Consider the following 20389-nt stretch of genomic DNA (forward strand, 5'->3'; position numbering starts at 1 on the left):
ACTGTTGTTTTGTTTTGTTTTGTTTTGCTTTTGTTTTTTTAAGTAAGCTCTAAACCCAATATGGGGCTTGAATTCATGACCCGGAGATTGAGAGTCACATGCTTGACTGACCAAGCCAGCCAGGCGCCCCTATATTAGAACTGTTAACTATGCAGGTAAATCAGAGTCTCTTAGTTTTCACTTTATACTCTTCTACATTGTTGGAGTTTGAGTGGCCAAAAGTATGTATTCCTTTTATGATAATAAGCATTTGGATGTGCAGGGCTCCTGAGAAAGAAATCTGGTTATAATGGTAGCCTTTAGCACACCTGTACTAGCTAGCCATGCATGCGTTTTCAAATATATTAAACTCAGATGTACATTTCTTTTTAAAACTTATATTTACTTTCTATTATAATTAAATAATAATTCTATAATAATTTCAAATATACACAAAAGTAACGAGATAGCATATGTCATGCCATGGACCTTGAGTGTCCCTGCAAGTTCTTGTTGGTTATATCGAGAATGCAAGGCCCTACCTGCTCTTCACCTAGGCTGTTGCTCAGGGTTGTGTTTTCAGCAAGAAACCTTGAGAGATGAAGTATTGTCTCCCCTCGGACAAGGGCAGACCTAACTTCACTTGCTATAAAAATGTAATCTCCCAAGTTCATTGTAACCCTCTGATAATGAAACACTATGTGAGCAGATAACTATGGTCAACGCTTTTGCATCACAGCCAGGAAATGTGGGGGGCATTGGGAACTGTTACAAACCAACATGAAGCTCTGGCTACAGCTTTTGCTGAGGTTGAAGTCCTTTGTGTCTGACTCAGGAATCTTGTGTCTTCTGTCAGCACCTATGAAATAGTAAAAGGGTAGCTACCAGTTTAGCTTGTAAATTGGGTAAAATTCCAGACCTGCACTGGCATAGTTCCTCACAATGACCCAATGTCCACTGCCCCAGATTTTTTCAATCAAATCCTATCATTTCATTTGTAATTATACCAGAGTGCATCTCTGTAAGATTTTATTCAGCACAACCATAAAATTAATTTTATACCTTGAGAGGCCAGTAAATCCTTAATATCATTTACATAATACTGAAATATAGATAAATTCCTTTAGGTAAATTCAAAACTTATCCTGGTCCTTTGCACCAGTATTTTAAGTTTGGTACTGTTGCAACATTGAAACATGAATATATTTCATTTATATGTGGACTTCTTTTGAAGCCTTGGGTTAATTTTTTGGTCCCAAACTGCAGAAAAAGGGGGATTTGGGTAATGGAGTATCACATTTTTCAGTACACAGTAAACACCTATAAATCAGTTATTTCTGACAAAAGCTCTAGTTAATTAACATCACTGGCCAAATTGTACAAATCAGTTATTCACAATCTTAGAAAATATTTATTGGTAAACTGGAAAGAGAATGTATAGCTGCCAGACTCCTTTTTTTTTTTTTTTTTTTTAAGATTTTTTTTTTCAAGTAGACTCCATGCCCAATGTGGGACTCAAATTCACAACGCCAAGATCAAGAGTAGCATGTTCCATCCACTGAGCCAGCCAGGCATCCCCCAGGCTGCTTTTTAGCTCTCACTGTTAACCATGGTACTGTGAAGGGCCAACATAGAGGCTTTTTTAAAAACATGAATGGGGGGAATCCCTGGGTGGCTCAGTGGTTTGGCACCTCTCTTAGGCCCAGGGCATGGCCCTGGAGTCCCCGTATGAGTCCCGCATCAGGCTCCCTGCATGGAGCCTGTTTCTCCCTCTGCCTATGTTGTGTCTCTGCCTCTCTCTCTCTCTCTGTGCCTCTCATGAATAGATAATAAAATCTTTAAAAAATAAAAACAAATAAAAACGTGAATGAAACTGACTTCGGTCAAGGTAGCGTTTTTTCTTTTTTTTTCTTTTTATTTATTCATGAGAGGCACAGAGAGAGAGAGAGGCAGAGACACAGGCAGAGGGAGAGGGAGAAGCAGGCTCCATGCAGGGAATCTGATGTGGGACTTGATTCCGGGTCTCCAGATCATGCACCTGGCTGAATGTGGCGCTAAACCGCCAGGCCACCGGGGCTGCCCTGGTCAAAGTAGCTTTGATGCCACTTTTATACCACTCCCTTTCTTCCAAACACATGGTAAAATTAATAAAAGATTAAAATTACATATCTATATTCAAAAACAAGATAAACATTTATGTTGACTAGAAACAGAGCTGTAATCTTTCTGGGCTATGGATCCAGAACTAGAGGCAGTTTTAAGTTTATAACCTATAAGGTAATATGATTGAGTGGGTGGAGACAAGTGCCTCTAGTAATGTGGATAACTGGGCCCCAGTTTATTGTGTGCATTTAAGAATTTAGGTGGGGCTCCCTAAATTTAACAGAGACTGGAAAAATCCACAACCCATCCATGCCTGAAGCTGTAGCTTATATCAAATTGTATCCTTAGGAAGTAGACAGGACTTTGAATGAAGATCTAAACCCACTTGGTGCATGGATCTCCTGTCCATTTTATAGTGGAAACCAAGTCTCTAGTTTCTGGTTGAGGCTCCTGAATGATTGAGTAGAGATTATCACAAAACCATTGGGAAGGGCATACATGTATTGGGAAAAAAATCCGGTTTCATGAGTTTATAAATCAAGCTTTCGAAACATACAAGAAAACCTAGCCAAAAGAAAGAACCAAAAAAAAAAAAAAAAAAATCAGCATCAAGAGATGAGTTCAGGGGATCCCTGGGTGGCGCAGCGGTTTGGCGCCTGCCTTTGGCCCAGGGCTTGATCCTGGAGACCCGGGATCGAATCCCACATCGGGCTCCCAGTGCATGGAGCCTGCTTCTCCCTCTGCCTATGTCTCCGCCTCTCTCTCTCTCTCTGTGTGTGACTATCATAAATAAAAAAAAAAAAAAAAAAAAGAGATGAGTTCACAGCAATCAAATGAAAATAACAGAGTAACCTGATAACTTTAAAATATGTATTGGGCAGCCCGAGTGGTTCTGCGGTTTAGCTCCGCCTTCGGCCCAGGGCCTGATCCTGGGGACCCGGACCCGGAATCGGAATCGAGTCTCATGTCAGGCTTCCTACATGGAGCCTGCTTCTCCCTCTGCCTGTGTCTCTGCCTCTCTTTCCCTCTCTCTGTGTCTCTCATAAATAAATAAATAAAATCTTTTTAAATTTTGTTAGTTAAAAAAAAAAAACAATCACAAGAACTAATATTAGAAAAGTATACTGGCAAATTTTAATTTACTATTGACTGTTAAAATAATTTTGTGTGTGTGTGCATGTAAAAATAAGAGTTGAAACTAAAATTTTAGGTAAAGGGCAGCCCTGGTGGCGCAGCGGTTTAGCGCCGCCTGCAGCCCAGGGCATGATCCCGAAGACCCTAGATCGAGTCCCACGTCAGGCTTTCTGTATGATGCCTGCTTCTCCCTCTGCCTGTGTCTCTGCCATTCTGTGTGTGTGTGTGTCATGAATAAATAAAATCTTTAAAAAATATATATTGTTTTCGAGGACCCAGGTTCTTAACATTTTCTGTTTCCCATCTCCGGAGTAGGTCCTATCCTCAGGTTTCTAGCAAGATGGCTTTAGCCTTTCTCATAAAGTTTTTTTTTTTAATCTTTTTTAATTTTTTTTTATTTTTAAAGATTTTATTTATTTATTCAGAGAGACACAGGGAAAGAGAGAGACAGAGACACAGGCAGAGGGAGAAGCAGGCTCCATGCAGGGAGCCGGATGTGGGACTTGATCCCGGGTCTCCAGGATCACGCCCTGGGCTGAAGGCAGTGCTAAACCTCTGAGCCACCCGGGCTGCCCTCTCATAAAGTTGTTTTTTTTTTTTTTCCTCATAAAGTTTCAAGACTCCTTTATCATGTTTCTCTGACCACAACTGGACACCATTTTGTGACTTTATCCCTGCTAATGGGAAAAGAGTCACCCCTTAGGGCAATTGTGCCCATCCCTGATTCTGGAGGAGTCAGCTCTTATGCAGGAGGAAGATAAAGACAATACATAATTTAGGATTTTGTTAGAAAGTTTTACTTAGGGGCGCCTAGGTGGCTCAGCCATTTAGCATCCAACTCTCGGTTTCAACTCAGGTCATGATCTCAGAGTCATAAGATGGAGTCCTACATCAGGCTCTGTGCTCAGTGTGGAGTCTGCTCAAGATTCTCTCCTCCCTCTCTCTCTCTCTCTCTCTCTCAAATAAATAAATCTTTTTTAAAAAAGAAAATTGGGGACACCTGGGTGGCTGGGAGAGGTGGGGCACCTAAAACACTTTTGGGGTGCCCAAGTACTCAGTCCATTGAGCATTGGACTCTTGATTTTAGCTCAGGCCTTGATCTCAGGGTGGTGGGCTCAAGCCCTGCCTCAGGCTCTACACTCAGCATGGAGTTGGCTTGAGATTACATTTCCTTTTTTTTTTTAAGATTATTTATTTATTTATTAGAGACACCCAGAGAGAGGCAGAGACATAGGAAGAGGGAGGAGAAACAGGCTCCATGCAGACAGCCCAATGTGGGACTCGATCCCAGGACTCCAAGATCACTCCCTGAGCCAAAGGCAGATGCTCAACCACTGAGCCACCCAGGCATCCCTGAAATTGCCTTTCTGCTGCTCCCCCTTGCTTATGCTCCTCCTGCTTAAATAAATAAAATTAAAAAAAAAAAAAAAAAAAGAAAGAAAAAGAAAAGGGGATGCCTGGGGTGGCTCAGTGGTTGAGCATCTGCCTTTGGCTCAGGGATCAGGGATCGTGTTCAACATTGCACTCTCCGCAAGGAGCCTGCTTCTCCCTCTGCCTATGTCTCTGTCTCTCTCTGTGTATCTCTCATAAAATAAATAAATCTTAAAAAAAAAAAAAAAAAAAAAAAGGAGGGCAGCCCGGGTGGCTCAGCGGTTTAGCGCCGCCTTTGGCCCAGGGTATGATCCTGGAGACCCTGGATAGAGTCCCATGTCGGGCTCCCTGCATGGAGCCTGCTTCTCCCTCTGCCTGTGTCTCTGTCTCTCTCTTTCCCTGTGTCTCTCTGAATAAATAAATAAAATCTTTTTTTTTTTAATTTTTAAAAAGGAAAGGACAGAAGCAGCAAGGAAAAACCATGGTAAACAGGGGAAAAACATATAAGATGATTGTAATACATTAAAACATACCAATGATGGGCAGCCCGGGTGGCTCAGCGGTTTAGCGCCGCCTTCAGTCCAGGGCCTGATCCTGGAGTCACCGGATCGAGTCCCACATTGAGCTCCCTGCATGGAGCCTGCTTCTCCCTCTGCCCGTCTCTGCCTCTCTCTCTCTCTCTCTCTCTCTCTGTCTCTCATGAATAAATAAATAAAATCTTTTTAAAAAATAAAAAATAAAACATACCAATGATAACAATGAATGTAAAAGACGTAAACTTGCCTGCTTATTGGCCACACACTAGGGAATTCTACGACCAGTCAGCCAGATAGTGGGTCTTTTGGGGAGCACTATTTGGGTCGAGTGGGAAATGTAATACTTCTATTAAACACTAGAGGTCAGCAGTATTCATTACTGAACCCTCTCTTCCTACCTATCCCCCACCCTCCACCCCCCACCCTCGGTGAGACCTGCTATAATATACCCAGAGTCTCAGGAATCAGGAATGAAGGATGTGTTTCTTTTCTTTTCTTTTTTTTTTTTTTTTGGATGTGTTTCTTTTAGAGCTAGCTGACTGACATACAATCTTTCATCTAAGTATCATTTCTAAATTAAAAAAAAAAACATTTTGGGAGCACCTGGGTGGCTCAGTTGATTGTGCATCAGACTCTTGATTTCAGCTAAGTTTATGGTCTGGAGGTCCTGAGGTGGAGCCCCAAGTCAGACTCCATACTCCATGGGGAGCCAGCTTGGGATTTTCTCTCTCTCTTTGCCCCTCCCCAACTCACACTGTCTCTTTCTCTTTCTCTTTCTCTCTTTCTCTTTCTAACTCTAATAAGTCTTTTTTAAAAACCCATTTTTATAGCACTAGAATTTTAGCTAACTCAAAATAGTTAGCTAAAATGGCCAAGAATGTATTTAAGTGCCTGGAAGATCTAGCAGACCCAGAGGTCAGCTTCTTTATGGATTCCACTTCTTACTTGATGGGAATCAGTTAGATGTTCTGCGAACAACTTCTTTAGTTATGATGATTCAAACAGGCCATAGGCAGCTAGAGAGCCTTCATAAGATTTTCTAAGGACAATTAGATTTATACATGTTAATGTCTTTACTGTTGTGAAAGGCTGTTCTCTTTTCAGCTAACAATTACCGTGGAAAGTCATATGGCTTGTTCACTGACTGGGAGGTATGTTACCAGATGGGATTCTTTTTTATTATTATTATTTTATTTATTCATTCATGAGAGACACAGAGAGAGAGAGAGGCAAAGACACAGGCAGAGGGAGAAGCAGGCTCCATACAGGGAGCTCGATGTGGGACTCGATCCCGGGACTCCAGGATCATGCCCTGGGCCGAAAGCAAGCACCAAACCACTGAACCACCCAGGGATCCCCCACCAGATAGGATTCTTTTCCTCACTTTCATCTCTTTATTTTATCACAAGCTTACTGGACTTTGTTTTAGGTCCTTTTAGAAGAAGCATACAATGAGAGGTCCTGGGTAGTTCAGTGGGTCAAGCATCTGCCTTTGGCTCAGGTCAGGATCCCGGGGTCCTGGGATCAAGCCCCACATTGGGCTCCCTGCTCAGTGGAGAGTCTACTTCTCCCCCTCGCACATTCTCTGTCTCTCATGGGTTCTCTGTCTCTCATGTGTTCTCTCACATGCTCTCTCTCATTTACTTTCTCTCAAGTAAATTTAAAAAATATTTAATAGGGATCCCTGGGTGGCGCAGTGGTTTGGCGCCTGTCTTTGGCCCAGGGTGCGATCCTGGAGACCCAGGATCGAGTCCCACGTTGGGCTCCCGGTGCATGGAGCCTGCTTCTCCCTCTGCCTGTGTCTCTGCCTCTCTCTCTCTCTCTCTGTGACTGTCATAAATAAATAAAAATTAAAATTAAAAAAAATTAATAAAAATAATAACAATTTTTAGAAAAGAAGAAGATGAACTGGGATTCATAAAGGGGAGCACCTTTCAGCTCTAGCCAGTTGTCCAGTTTTGCCAATTTCATCTTTACTTTTATCTTTACTATGTTAATTCTAGCAGCAGTGGCTACTAGTCCACAGTCTCCAACTGCAATGAACATTTGGTTACTTGGGCTGAATTTAAAACCAGCAATTATATTTAACTTGTGCTTAAGCAGACAATAGCTCATTTTAACTTCATTTATCTGATACCATCATGTGGGAACATAATTTCATTGTGTTACTGAGATATATTATTATGGCCCATCATAGATAACTAATAACATTGTAGAATCAGTATGAATTGGCTAATGATATCTCTTCTTTCTGGTTTGACTACCAATGGATAGAACTTTTAAAGTTGAGCTGCAAAATTCACCTTTTGTTAAATGCCTTTTCCAGAAGTGAACTGTGTCTTTGTGAAAGTTTTATTTTATTTAAGTGCACATGCTTATAGTAGGGTGGAGGGGCAGAGGGAGAGAGAATCTCAAGCAGACTCCATGCTTAGTGCAGAGCCCTACACGGGGCTCAATCTCACAACCTTGAGATCATGACCTGAGCCAAAATAGTCACTCAGCCCACTGAGCCACCCAGGCACCCCAATTTGTTGAAGTTTTAAAACCAGTAATGAATTCTCAGAATTTCAACTTTGGGTATGAATTATTTGTACACAGAAAAACCAAAGGAAAAAAACGATCTAATTTTTGGGATGCCGGGGAGGCTCAGTGGTTTAGCGTCTGCCTTTGGCTCAGGGCGTGATCCCAGGATCCAGGATTGAGTCCCATATCGGGCTCCCTGCATGGAGTCCGGTTCTCCCTGCCTATGTCTCTGCCTCTCTGTGTGTCTTTCTCATGAATAAATAAATAAAACCTTTAAAAACAACAACAACATTTTAATTTTCAAAATAAGATTCAGTGTTAAGGGACTCCTGGATGGGTCAGCAGTTGAGTGTCTGCCTTCAGCTCAGGGTGTGATCCCAGAATCCAGGATTGAGTCCCACATCCAACTCCCTGCAAGGAGCCTGCATCTCCCTCTGCCTAAGTCTTTGCCTCTGTGTGTGTGTGTCTCTTGTGAATAAACAAATAAATCCTTTTTTTTTTTTAAGATTCTATTTATTTATTCACGAGAGACACACACAGGGAGGCAGAGACACACAGAGAGAGGCAGAGGGAGAAGCAGGCTCCATGCAGGGATCCTGACGTGGGACTCAATCCCAGGTCTCCAGGATCATGCCCTGGGCCGAAGGCGGTGCTAAACCGCTGAGTCACCCAGGCTGCCCTTAAAAAACAAACAAACAAACAAACAAACAAAAACAGAACACCTCAGTATTAAAACCCCTGAGCAATTTAAAGTATCATCAAAGTGGTAAAACTAATATCTGGTGCAGGAAGTCAAGAGAATGGTGATCTCTGAGATAAAGAAGCAGTAGTAGGGACACCTGGGTGGCTCTACAGCTTGGCGCCTGCCTTCCGCCCTGAGCAGGATCCTGGAGTGCTGGGATCAAGTCTCGCATCAGGTTCCCTGCATGGAGCCTACTTCTCCCTCTCCCTCTCCCTCTGCCTGTGTCTTTGCCTGTCTCGCTCTCTGTGTCTATCATGAATAAATAAATAAAATCTTAAAAAAAAAAAAAAAAAGAAGCGGTAGTAGTTGGGGAAGACATGGAGAGAAGCTTCTAGTCTGGTTCCCAGGTTCTAGTTCATGACCTGAGTGATGGTTACACAGGCATGTCCATTTGGTCATAATCTGTCAAGCCTTGTACTTATGATTTATAGGCATTTTTGTAAGTACATCGTACTCCAGTAAAATTTTTAAAAAAAATTGTTATTTACTGAGCTTTGCTTTCATCCAAACTGCATCCTAAATTTCCATCAGGTAAAGGAAAATTTTCCAGGGTATTCTTTACCCTGCCTTTTTTTTTTTTTTTTTTTTTTTTTACCCTGCCTTTAAAAACATTTGGTTCCTTTGTGTTCTAGGAGTGGTGCTGAGAAGTATTCCCCAGTTTATTTCAATCAAGACTCAGGGAAGGGCAGCCCAGGAGGCTCAGCGGTTTAGCGCCACCTTCAGCCCAGGGCCTGATCCTGGAGATGAAATAGTAGATGGTTTGCCATTAGACCTTAGTTGGTTTTGTATGTTTGTTTGAAATTAAGAATAGCGGGACGTGGGGATCCCTGGGTGGCGCAGCGGTTTGGCGCCTGCCTTTGGCCCAGGGCGCGATCCTGGAGACCCGTTATCAAATCCCACGTCGGGCTCCCGGTGCATGGAGCCTGCTTCTCCCTCTGCCTGTGTCTCTGCCTCTCTGTCTCTCTCTGTGTGACTATCATGAATGAATAAATAAATAAAATCTTTAAAAAAAAATAAAGTTAAAAAAAAAAAAGAATAGCGGGACGTGTGGGTGGCTCAGCAGTTAAGCATCTGCTTTCCGCTCAGGGAGTGATCCTGGAGTTCTGGGATGGAGTCCCACATCGGGCTCCCTGCATGGAGCCTGCTTCTCCCTCTGCCTATGTCTCTGCCTCTCTCTCTCTGTGTCTCTCATGAATAAATAAATAAAATCTTTTAAACAATGAAATTAAGAATAGAGCTGACTTAGAGCACTTTATTTTTTTTAAGATTTATTTTTATTTATTTATTCATGAGAGACACAAAGAGAGAGAGGCAGAGACATAGGCAGAGGGAGAAGCAGGCTCCATGCAGGGAGCCCGACGTGGGACTTGATCCCAGGACCCCCACCTTTTTTTTAAAACAATACTGGTAGGGACACCTGGCTGGCTCAGTCAGTAGAGCATACCACTCTTGATCTTAGGGTTCTGATTCCAAGCCCCGTGCTGGGCGTGGAGCCTACATAAAATTAATAATAAATACATTAAAAAGAAACAACATAGGGGATCTCTGGGTGGCTCAGCGGTTTGGTGCCTGCCTTTGGCCCAGGGCGCGATCCTGGAGTCCCGGGATCGAGTCCCACATAAATTGAACACCAATAAAAAATAAAAAAAAACATAGTACTTATAAACACAGAGTTTTAAATTCTTTATAAAACAAGAAAGGTACTGAAATGAAGAATAAGAGATTATACACAAATACAAATAATTTTTTTATTGGAAGTACTAGTATATTCCACTTCAATTACCTAAAGTTGTCTGAACTACTTCGAGTTCACTAATGTGTACACCCAAGTGGAGTAAGGGAAAACAGCTGCAATGGAACAAAAGTTGGTCTATAGCTTGTGGGTTTTTTGCTTTTTTGTTTTTAAACCTTCCTTTCTATTCTTTGGTGAGGGCAGAACCCTTTGTAACACAGTGATACTGTTGGCAGTCTGAGACTCAGCTGGACATCATTAACTAGTTTAATAACAATGTCTTAGGTGTAGGTTAAATGCCCAGACTGTGTTTTATATTTTGAGTATATAAGACATGTACATCACCCCGAAGGAGTGTTCAGTTAGCAGGATGGACTGATATGTTTGTTCATCCATTCCATCATTCCTTCAGCTTTTCATTTATTTAATAGATACTCAAATTGTGCCAGACAGGATGCTTGGTACTGGAGTACAAGGGTGAATAAGACAGAAAAGTTGCTATATTGGGGATCCCTGGGTGGCGCAGCGGTTTGGCGCCTGCCTTTGGCCCAGGGCGCGATCCTGGAGACCCGGGATCGAATCCCACATCGGGCTCCCGGTGCATGGAGCCTGCTTCTCCCTCTGCCTGTGTCTCTGACTCTCTCTCTCTCTCTCTGTGACTATCATGAATAAATAAAATCTTAAAAATAAAAAAAAAAAAAGAAAAGTTGCTATATTCAAGGAACTTGTATTTCTTGAGAAAGAAACAAAAGAATGACACAAAAATACAAAAAGGGTGTGTGTGTGTGTGTGTGTATACACACACACGCACATATACACATGCATATATATTACATATAATATATATTAATATAATATATATTACATATAATATATATATTTAATATAATATATATATTTACTAGTTGTGATATGTGTCATAAAAGAAACAGATAAGGGGTAGAGAGAGTACCAGCTGTAGGCAGGATTGGAGACATAACCTCCTTTAAATTGAATAGTTAGGAACAGTGGATAAGGATCAGTAGGACCTTTTGGCTGGAAGTAATCAAACGCCAACCAAAGATGACATAAACTGAGAAGACATTAACTCACCTAAAAGAGGTGTGGACGTAGGCGGTAGTAGGTTTGGATCAGTTTCCCCACTTGGTTCCTAAATGGCTGACATAACTCGAGGCATCCTAACCTAACTCAACCACATGGAGGATGGATGGAGGTCTTCTCCCTGCTGCTCCTTTTTTTTTTCTCCAGAGAGAGAAAGAGCACAATGGGTAGGGACAGAGGGAGAGGGAGAGAGAATCTCAAGCAGGCTCCATGCTGAGCATGGAACCCCATGGGGGACTCAGTCTCATGATCCTGAGATCATGACCTGAGCCAAAATCAAGAATGGAGGTTTTACCAGCTGGGCCACCAAGATGCTCATCCCTAATGCTCCCCCCCACCTTTTTTTTTAAATTTAAATTTTAGATAGCTGGGATCCCTGGGTGGCGCAGCAGTTTGGCGCCTGCCTTTGGCCCAGGGCGCGATCCTGGAGACCTGGGATCAAATCCCACATCGGGCTCCTGGCATGGAGCCTGCTTCTCCCTCTGCCTGTGTCTCTGCCTCTCTTTCTCTCTCTGTGTGACTATCATAAATAAATAAATAATTTAAAAAATTTTAGATAGTTAAGATGGAGTACAATATCGGTATCTGGAGTAGAATTCAATGATTCATCGCTTACATACAACACCCAGTGGTGCTCACTTTGGTAGCACATATACATACAACACCCAGCGCTTATCATAACAAGTACCCTCTTTAATACCCATCACCCATCTAGCCCATCCCCCACCTCCTTCCCTCTATCAACCCTCAGTTTGTTCCCCATCATTAAGAGTCTCTTATGGTGGGATGCCTGGCTGGCTCAGCGGTTGAGCACCTGACTTTGGCCCAGGGTGTGATCCTGGAGTTCTAGGATTGAGTCCCACATCTGGCTCCCTGCATGGAGCCTGCTTCTCCCTGCTTCTCTGTGTCTCTCATGAATAAATAAATAAAGTCTTAAAAAAAAAAAAAAAAAGAGTCTCTTATGGCTTATTTCCCTCTTTTTTCTTTTCTCCATTCCCATATGTTCATCTGTTTTCTTTCTTAAGTTCCACATATGAGTGAAATCATATGATGTCTGCCTTTCTCTGGCTGACTTATTTCACTTAGCATAATGCACTCTAGCTCCAGCCACATTATTGCAAACGGCAAAGTTTCATTCTTTTTGATGGTTGGGTAATGGGATATTTCCCATTGTGTATATATACCACATCTTCTTTATCCATCCATCAGTCAATGGACATTTGGGCTCTCTCCATAGTTTGGCTACTGTTGATAATGCTGCTATAAACATAGGGGTGCATGTATCCCTTTAAATCTGTATTTTTGTATCCTTTGGGTAAATACCTCGGAATGAAATTGCTGGGTCCTAGGGTAGTTCTATTTTTAACCTTTAAAAATAGAGGTTTGGGGATCCCTGGGTGGCTCAGCGGTTTAGAGCCTGCCTTTGGCCCAGGGCGTGATCCTGGAGTCCCGGGATCAAGTCCCATATCAGGCTCCCTGCATGAAGCCTGCTGCTCCCTCTGCCTGTGTCTCTGCCTCTCTCTTTCTCTGTGTCTCTTGTAAATAAATAAAATCTTTAAAAATAAAACATAAAAAAATAAATAAATAAAAATAGAGGTTTGAGGAACCTCCATACTGTTCTCCAGAGTGGCTGTACCAGTTTGCATTCCTAACAGTACAAGAGAGTTCCCCTTTCTCCATATCCTGGTCAACACCTATTTTTTCTTGTGTTGTTAATTTCAGCCATCCTGTCAGGTGTGAGATGGTATTTTATTGTGTTTTTGATTTGTATTTCCCTAATAATGAGTGATGTTGAGCATCTTTTCATGTGTCTGTTAGCCATCTGGATGTCTTTTTTTGGAAAAGTGTCTATTCATGTCTTCTGCCCATTACTTAACTGGGTTACTTGTTCTTTGGGTGTTGAGTTTGATAAGTTCATTATAGATTTTGGATGCTAACCTGCTGATCCTTTTTATCAGGGAGAAGTATTTCCCCTAGAAATCCCAACAGACTTCTCCAACTTCTCACGAATCAGATTTTGGTGATTTGGCTGTCTCTTACTCAACCCTGTGGAATTACATGACAGTCTTAAAACAGTGAAGGTCTGGAGTATGCTGGACCCAGGCACAATTGGTGGCAGGCAGGACTGCAGAGCTGCTCCCAGCATGGCTGGGGCGGGGACAGGGCTCTGACTAGCTCCCATTGCTTGCTCCCCCAGGCCTAGAGGCAGCAGCCATGTGCCCAGCCAGAATGACATGATCCTGAAGCCCAATTTCCACAAGCACAGCAGCAGCACATAGCCACATGGTTCAATCAGCCAGAGTGGAAGATCCACAGACATCAGACCTGGCAAGCTCTGGCATACCCAGGCACCCTGTGGCTGGACCCATTGGACCCATGGTGAGGAATCACACCAAGGTGCAAGCTGGCAGGGGCTTCAGCTTAGAAGAGTTACATGGGGGAGGCTGGCATCCACAAGAAGGTGGCATGGACCATTGGGATGTCAGTGGATCCAAGAAGGCAGATGGAAGAAGTCCGCAGAGCCCCTGTAGGCCAAAAGGCAGCAGCTGAAGGAGTGAGGTTCTGGACTCATCCTCTTCCCCAGGAAGCCCTTTGCCCTCAAAGAGGGAGACTGCTCTGCTGAAGAACTCAAATTGGCCCAGATGACAGGGTTGATGATACCCATACAGAATGTCCATAAAAAGGAGAAAGTCAGGGAGTCTGGGTGGCTCAGTTGGTTAAGCATCTGCCTTTGGCTCAGGTGGTGATCCCAGAGTCCTGGGATCAAGATCTGCATGAGGTTCCTGCTTCTTCCTCTCCCTCTGCTGCTCTCCTTGCTTGTGTGCATTCTCTCTCTGTGTCAAATAAATAAAATCTTAAAAAAAGGGATCCCTGGGGTGGCTCAGCGGTTTAGCGCCTGCCTTCGGCCCAGGGTGTGATCCTGGGGTCCCGGGATCAAGTTCCGCATCAGGCTCCCTGCATGAAACCTGCTTCTCCCTCTGCCTGTGTCTCTATCTGTGCCTCTCGTGAATAAATAAATAAAATCTTAAAAAAAAAAAAAAAAAAAAGGAAAAGCCACAGTCATTACAAAGAACTTCCAGGCCAGTCTTCCCATGGCCTGTGCCAGTGCCTGGCTCTTTGACTTCCAAGCAAAAAGGGCCAAGAAAGTTCCAGAACAGGATTTTTTTTTTTTTTTTTTTTTTTTTTTCAGAACAGGATCTTGAAAAGAAAAAAACACACAGTACAGGCTCATACTCTGGGGCAAGGGAAAGGGAAGCTGTCCACCCAACAAAATTAGTGTTCTGCTAGCAGGCAAGCAGCAGAGAATGGCTGTTGAGAGGGTGGACAACAGTGTCTGGCTGGGAAACCTCTCTAAATTGGTGACATTCAAATTGAAACCTCAAGGAGAGGAATTTGCTTGCAATGGGTAGGGTGGGGAGAAACAGTCTTCTCAGAGAAGGGGAAAAAAGTGCAAAAATCCTAAGGCACTGAAGAATGCAGTGTGTGACCCAGAGAATATAATCCAAGCTCTCATTGCCTTTACACTTGCTCTTCCCCAGAAGCACTGATTGGCTTCCCCACCTTCTCCAACGTTTTCTTCATAAGCCTCATGTAAAATTTGTACCCCCAATGTCTCATGTCCCCTTCTCATGCTTTATATTCTCCCCCCTTAAACTTATTGCTATTTAACATACTGTGTATTTATTTTTCTATTAAACATTGGCTTGCTTTATAAGGGCAAGGGATTTGGTCCATTTTGTTCACTGCTTCATTCCTATCAGAACAGTTATCTAAGACGTACTGAGGCCTCAATGGATTTTATTTTATTTTTATTTTTATAAAAAATTTTTTTATTTATTCATGAGAGACACACAGGGATGGGCAGCCTGGGTGGCTCAGCAGTTTGAGCGCCTGCCTTCGGCCCAGGGTGTGATCCAGGAGTCCAAGGATCGAGTCCCACGTTGGGCTCCCTGCATGGGGCCTGCTTCTCCCTCTGCCTGTGTCTCTGCCTCTTTCTCTCTCTCTCTCTCATGAATAAATAAATAAAATCTTAAAAAAGCAAAACAAAACACATATCTTTCTTTAAAAAAAAAAGAGAGAGAGAGAGAGAGAGACAGGGAGAGGCAGAGACATAGGCAGAGGGAGAAGCAGACTCCCTGCAGGGAGCCCAATGGGGGACTCAGTCCCAGGACCCTGGGATCATGACCGGAGCCAAAGACAGACGCTCAAGCACTGAGTCACCCAGGCGCCCCTATGGATTTTAGATATTCTTCTGTTAGTAATTTAAAATAGGAGAAGAAAGTCCAACTTAACTATGGCTCATCCATAAAGCAGACAGTGGAAACTATAGTTGAGAGTGATGAGCAGCTTTGCACTCAGTGGCTTCCACACCTAGGTAATCATTGTGCATTATTTGCTCTTTTATCCATCTATATTGAGCAGAGAACTTTCCAAAAGAAAATAATATCACAGCCATCCTGACCTGAGAGGAAATGGAGTCAACCAGAGGTTTCACTATGATGTGTTTAGGTGTGACTTTTTCTTTACTTCTTTCCCTTCTTGGGGCTCTAGGTCTCCTTGACTCTAAGGATTATTGTTAGAAATAATTTTTTGTTTCTTTTTTTAAAATTAACTAATTAACTAGGGCAGCCCCGGTGGTGCAGTGGTTTAGCACCGCCTGCAGCCCGGGGTGTGACCCTGGAGACCTGGGATGGAGTCCCGCATCGGACTCCCTGCATGGAGCCTGCTTCTCCCTCTGCCTGTGTCTCTACCTCTCTCTCTTTCTCTCTCTCTGAATAAATAAATAAATAAATCTTTAAAAAAATTAATTAACTGTTTTTAAGTCTTTATTTTAATTCCAGTGAGTTAACATGCAGTGTTGTATTAGTTTCAAGGTTTACAATACACTGGAAATAAAGTATTTGAAAATTACCAGCCATTATTATCAGTCATCAGATATTACCTCTGTTACATGCTCTTTGTTACATGCTCTTTCTTTTCTCCTTCTGGGAATCTAATCAAATACATATTAGGACCTGTCTATCTTCTATGTATCTCACTCTGTATTTTTTCTTTTCTCTTTTTATTTCTTTTTTTTTATTTATTTTTTATTGGAGTTCAATTTACTAACATACAGAATAACCCCCAGTGCCCGTCACCCATTCACTCCCACCCCCCCGCCCTCCTCCCCTTCTACCACCCCTCTTTTTATTTCTTTATGCTTCTCTGTGGATATTTCTTTTTTTTTTTCTTTGTGGATATTTCTTTTCTCTGTGGATTTTCCAATTCGCTTAGCTGTGACTAATTTGCTTTGAAAACCATCAAGTTACCAATGTGCATTATTGTGTTTTTCAGTTTTATTTATCTATTTATTCATGAGAGACATACAGAGAGAGGCAGAGACATAGGCAGAGGGAGAAGCAGGCTCCCCACGGGGGGCCTGATGTGGGACTCTACGCCTCTACGCGAGACTCAGTCCCAGGACCCCAGGAACATGATCTGAGCCAAAGGCAGACGCTCAACAACTGAGCCACCCAGGTGCCTCTGTTTTTCAGTTTTAGCATTTCTAATCTGTGATGTTCGTTTTCTCATTCCCAAAATTTATATCTTTTCTTCTCAGATTAGAGAATTGTAATTTAATTTTAGTCTGTTTGATAATGATATTATCTACAGCCCCTAGAGATCTGTTCAAAAGGCGCTAAGTCTCTGACACCCCATGTCAGCCTATTCTCTCTCTTTTTTTTATAATTATTATTTTTTTAGCCTATTCTCTTTGTATAGAGGCTTTCCTCACCTTGCTCAGGCCCTGCTAAAACATTCCAGGTGGCTCTCCCCACGTGAAAACCCTTTTCATTCCACCTAGGCTCTGATACCCCATGCCAGGTTTGTCCTCTCAACTCCCTGAGCACCCTCCTCACCACATTTGGGAACTGACACCCTGTGCTAGGTTGCCTCTATATGGATGCCCTTCTAAATGTGCTCACACTGTGCCACCCCACAAGAGATACTCCCTCAACTACCATATGGATGCCCTTCTCATCAGGCTCAGACTGTGACACCCTCATCTGGGATACCATAGCCTCATTCCCTGTGCAGACAGATGCATCTCCTGATAGTTTCCAGAACAAACTGCTCAGGATAGGAAGGGAAGGACAAAAAGAGAAACATTTAGTTTAAAAAAATCCAATCTGGGGGTGCCTGGCTGGCTCAGTCCATGGAGCATGCAACTATTGATCTCAAGGTTGTGAGTTCAAGCCCCACACTGAAGTATGGAGCCTACTTAAAAAATAATAATTAATTAAAAATCCAGCATGAAGTATTTATTTTATTTTATTATTTTTTGAAGTATTTCTTTTAATCAAGACTTTTAAATTTTTTTTAATTTTTATTTATTTATGATAGTCACAGAGAGAGAGAGAGGCAGAGACATAGGCAGAGGGAGAAGCAGGCTCCATGCACCGGGAGCCCGACGTGGGATTCGATTCCGGGTCTCCAGGATCGCGCCCTGGGCCAAAGGCAGGCGCCAAACCGCTGCGCCACCCAGGGATCCCCTAATCAAGACTTTTGATTCTAATAAATATAATGTAATTGCTGATACGTTAATAGCTGAAGCTATGCTTTAGTCAATTCCACTCTTCTACTGCCTATCACTTTTTAACATTACTACTTTGGATGATATGCAAGGTCTCTACTCTTCTAGTGGTGCACTAGAAATCAAATAGGCATCATTGTTTATCAAATGTTAATCAATATATTTACCTTTTCAGAAGACTACCATTTCTCCACTCACAACTTACATACTAGTCTTGTTAAATGTTTAGATTCTCTATTTTAAAATCCCACAAGACAAAAAAAAAAAATCTCACAAGACAGGGGTGCCTGACTGCTGGCTCAGTCAGGAGAGCACATGACTCTTGTCTTGGTCTCTAGGTCATGGGTTCAAACCCCATGCTGGGGAAGATATTATTTAAAAAATAAAATCCAGGTGCCTTGGGTGGCTCAGTTGGTTAAGCATGTCTTTGGCTCAGGTCATGATCAAGTTCCATATCTTGCTTCCTGTTCAGTGGAGAGTCTGCTTCTCCTTCTGCCCCTCACCCTGCTCATGCTCTTGCTCTCTCTTACTCTCTCTCAAGTAAATAAAATCTTAAACAAATTTTTTTAGATAAAAAATCTTAAAATCCCACAAGACAGTCTTGTTTTACACCATTAATATTGAGAGCTACCTATTATTTACCACTGTATTTATTCTTTTTTTTTAAGGATTTTATTTATTTATTCACGAGAGACAGAGAGAGGCAGAGACATAAGCAGAGGGAGAAGCAGGCTCCTCGGCAGGGAGCCCAATGTGGGACTCAATACCAAGGGTCTCCAGGATCGTGTCCTGGGCCAAAGGCAGGCACCAAACCGCTGCGCCACCCAGGCATCCCCTTTTTAATTTTATATTTAATTTTGTATTTTATTTTTGGCAAATCAGAGATCATCTTTCTTCTGTCTGATATACATCTCTTAGAATTTCTGCAGTTTTACTAAAATGAGTCTAGTTGAGAATTTCTACTTATTTGTCACATTTGGGATTTCTTTGGTTCTTGAATCTATGAATATCTGTAATTGTTTTGGATAATTCTCAATCATTTTCAGTTATTGCCTCTACTCTCTCTCTCATCCTTTGAGGCTCCAGCTTATTGAACAATAACTGCCCATTTTTCCTCCTCTAGCCCCTAACAATCACCATTCTACTGTTTATCTTTATGATTTTTTACTATTCTAGGTACATCATATAAACAGAATCATACACTACTTGTGTATGATTTTTTTTTGCGTGTATGTTTGGCTTATTTCACATAGTGTAATATCCACCAAGTCCCATCAGACTTAGCATATGTCCAGTTGTCTAATTTTTCCTTTGTTGCCTGTACTTTGGTGTCATATCCAACAAATCATTGTGAAATCTAGTATCATGAAGTATCACTGCAGGTTTTTCTTATGTGTCTTTTATCATGCCGAGGTGGTTTTCTTCTATCCCTACTTTATTGACGATTTTCATCATGGAAAGGTGTTTAATTTTGTTAAGTCCTTTTTCTGCATTGAGATGACCATGTGTGTTTTCTCATTATTCCATTAATGTGGTGTACTATGTTGGTTGATTTTTGTATTTTGAACCATCCTTAATGTTATTTTTTTAAGACTTTATTTATTCATGAGAGACAGACAGAAAGAGAGAGATAGATAGATCGAGAGAGACACTGACATAGGCAGAGGGAGAAGGAGGCTCCATGCAGGGAGCCCGACGTGGAATTCGATCCTGGGTCTCCAGGATCATGCCCTGGGCTGAAGGTGGCACTAAACCGGTGAGCCACCCAGGCTGCCCCATCCTTATGTTCTAGGAATAAATCTCACTTGCTTATGGTTTATTGGTTTGGAGTATTTTGTTAGTTTTACATCAATTTTCATAAGCGATACTGGTTTCTGGTTTTATTCTGTCGTAATGTCTCTGTCTGGTTTTGGTGTTACGGTAATGCTAGACTCACAAGTTTGGAAGTGTTTCCTCCTGTCCAATATTTTGAAAAAATTTGAGAAGGGTTGATATTAGTTCTGTTTCAATGAATGCTAGAATTTACCATCAAGGCCAGGGCATTACTTTGTTGGAGGTTTTTGATTATTGATTGATCAATTAGTATATTATATCATTTTTGTGATTTATAAAAATGGTTTTAGAACTAAATCCTTTTGATATTGATTGGACTGCTTTTAACAATGACCTCATAGAATGTGTTACATAGGTTGCCTGGGTGGTTCAGTTGGTTAAATGATTGCCCTCAGCTCGGGTCATGATTCCAGGGTCCTGGGATGGAGCCTTGCATTGGGCTCCCTGCTCCACGAGGAGTCTGCTTCTGCCTCTGCTTTTTTCTCTGTCTCTCATGAAGAAATATATAAAATCTTTAAAAAGAAAAAAAATAAGAAAATGTTACCTGGGTGCCTCAGTAGTTGAGCGTCTGCCTTTGCTCAAGGCATGATCCCTGGGATCCAGTCCCACATCAGACTCCCTGCCAAGGAGCCTGCTTCTCTATGTCTCTGCCTCTCTCTGTGTCTCTCATGAGTAAATAAATGAAATCTTAAAAAAAAAAAAAAAAGAATGCGTTACATAATCTATTTCTTGGTAGCTTTTAGATTATTCCTTGACACAAATAT

General features: G+C 42.1%; 1 pseudogene; it reads left to right on the top strand.

Moving 5' to 3' along the window:
- The first annotated feature begins 5990 nt into the window (after positions 1–5990).
- Positions 5991–14058, top strand: LOC140611397 (large ribosomal subunit protein eL13 pseudogene; annotated as a pseudogene).
- The last annotated feature ends 6331 nt before the right edge of the window (positions 14059–20389 follow it).

This window comes from Canis lupus, chromosome 19 (assembly GCF_048164855.1).
Source record: "Canis lupus baileyi chromosome 19, mCanLup2.hap1, whole genome shotgun sequence".
NCBI classification, from domain to species: Eukaryota; Metazoa; Chordata; class Mammalia; order Carnivora; family Canidae; genus Canis; species Canis lupus.